A 2448-nucleotide genomic window follows, 5' to 3' on the forward strand; every position below is an offset into this window, starting at 1 on the left:
GCCCGCGTCTTACAGGCCCACCTTTTTTTACGTGCCTTTCAGACCCAATTTTGACGACATTCAGGCCCAAGTTTTTTTTTTAAATAAAATCATTGGGACTCATTAAATCAACACGGACCCCGTTTCCCAACACACCCGCTGTGTTGCTAATGGCGCTGTGGGTAGAGCTATAGAATACTGGTAGCGCCACTGCCATGTTAACTCCTCCTCTCGGAAATTTTCTCTGGGGCTGAAGCCAACTTTACGAATCGATAGTGAAAATTGGAGATAAGATATCGATCTCGCTCCTTGCCACTCCTCCACTTTACCCTCCATTCCTATACCCTACTTTCCCACACACCCGCCGTGGCGCTTATAGCTAAGGAGTAGGTCACATGCAAGCAGGTTTCACTCCCAGAGAAAAAAGCAATGGAAGGGCTCGCCATATAAGTGGCAGTACCAGTATTCTACAGTTCTGCTGTGGGGCAAAAACTCTGTTTCGCGGCAAAATTATTTATGTTGCAATGCCGTACCCCCCACAATGTTTCGCAACCCTCTCTCACCCCCCTATTTCAAACACCCCTCTCTTTAATCCACAAAAGGTTAGAACTTACAACTGACTATGCCTGCGCCATGGAAGGTCGCACTTTTCTCTTTCTCAGACATAATAATTTAGTTTGAGAATTTTATTTGAAAAAAAAAGACAAAAGGGACTACAGACACTTGCTTCGAAAAGTTAAAAAAGTAATTAGTGGGTAGTCCTGAGCTCATGCCCAAATGATTTTACTCGCTGTCATCTAAAATTTAAAATTAGGGCTAATTAATAATTGTTGAGATCAAAGTAAAATCAAATTCTTACCACTGCTCGAGTCGCATTTCTCCTTGAACTCGTCGGCCAAAGTAGTATTGACTTCATCAGATGAAGAAGATAATTCAGCTCTGGCCTTCTTCGCTTGTTCCCTCTCTCTCTTTCTAGTCTTCCTCTTTTTCCAATTGCTTAGGCCTGCAGTATTGGTCTCATCCTTTTGTTGCATTTCTTTTGCCGCTGTTGTTTTCTCTTGAGGCTCATCCTTTTTTGCTCCAGCTTCCTCTTCATCACCCTCACTTGACCCATCCTCACCATCCGCTAGATACTCATTAATGATCTTATCATAGTCTGGACTTTCTGGGTGCTTCAAATTATCCTCCATAAGAACTAAGAAAAAGAAAGAAAAAAAATATATATTTAGTAAGATTAACTTACAATAAAAAACCTTACGAGTGATTGGATCACAAACAGCACATTCCGAGTTTTCGGGTTTGTTTCCCATTTATTTCTTCGTCCAGGGTTGTAGCTGTTTTGGCTCCCTCCGATTTCTTCAGTTCCTTTTTACTTCGTTTCCAATTGCTTGGGCCTGCAACACTGGTCTTGTCATTTTGTTGGTCTGGGATTTCTTTTGCCGCTGTTGTGTTCTCTATTTTTGGCTCATCCTTTTTTGCTCCAACTTCATCATCCTCACTTGACCCATCCTCACCATCCGCTAGATAGTCATTAATGATCTTGTCATAGTCTGGACTTTCTGGGTGCGTCAAATTGTCCTCCATAAGAACTAAGAAAAAGAAAGAAAAAATAAATATATATTTAGTAAAATTAACTTACAATAAAAAACCTTACGAGTGATTGGATCACAAACAGCATATTCCGAGTTTTCGGGTTTGTTTCCCATTTATTTCTTCGTCCAGGGTTGTAGCTGTTTTGGCTACCTTAGCCGATTTCTTCAGTTCCTTTTTACGAAGAAATTTCTTTCTTCCTTTGCTGGGTTCTGCCATGTCCCGTAATTTCAATTCTTCTTGTGCTTGACTTGGCCCTGCAATTTCTTCGTCTTGCTCATCTGCTTTCTCCTTGGTCTTATTCGTTAAGGTAGTTAAGGAAAGCCTATTTTTCTTATCAACATGACTAAGCACACTTGCACATCTTTTTAAGCATAGAGATATAATAATTGAGTTTGACAATTTTATTAGAAAAAGAAAGACAAGCCTACAGACATTTGAATAGAAAAGTTGAAAAAGTAAGAAGTTTGTAGTCCTCAGCTCATGCCCAGATGATTTTACTCGCTGTCATCTATAATTTAAAATTAGGGCTAATTAGGAATTGTTGAGATAAAAGTAAAATCAAATTCTTACCACTGCTCGAGTCGCATTTCTCCTTGAACTCGTCGGCCAAAGTAGTATTGACTTCATCAGATGAAGAAGATAATTCAGCTCTGGTCTTCTTCGCTTGTTTCCTATCTCTCTTTCGATTCTGCCTCTTCTTCCAATTGCTTGGGCCTGCAACACTAGTCTTGTCCTTTTGTTGGTCTGGGATTTCTTTTGCCGCTGTTGTGTTCTCTATTTTTGGCTCATCCTTTTTTGCTCCAACTTCATCATCCTCGCTTGACCCATCCTACCCATAACTTACCACTGCTAGTACTGCAGTCGCTTAAGACATCT

The 2448-nt window shown here is 40.4% G+C and overlaps 1 long non-coding RNA gene across 1 annotated transcript; it reads right to left on the reverse strand.

Annotated features, from left to right (window-relative positions):
* Positions 1 to 926: 926 nt before the first annotated feature.
* On the reverse strand, positions 927 to 1659 carry LOC124204149. The gene is made up of 3 exons (XR_006878762.1): positions 1634 to 1659; positions 1238 to 1568; positions 927 to 1174 (listed from the first exon to the last, which is right to left on the reverse strand). It is a non-coding gene; the product is annotated as an uncharacterized LOC124204149 (long non-coding RNA).
* Between the last annotated feature and the right edge of the window lie 789 nt (positions 1660 to 2448).

The sequence above is a fragment of the Daphnia pulex genome, chromosome 10, assembly GCF_021134715.1.
Source record: "Daphnia pulex isolate KAP4 chromosome 10, ASM2113471v1".
In the NCBI taxonomy this organism is placed as follows: domain Eukaryota; kingdom Metazoa; phylum Arthropoda; class Branchiopoda; order Diplostraca; family Daphniidae; genus Daphnia; species Daphnia pulex.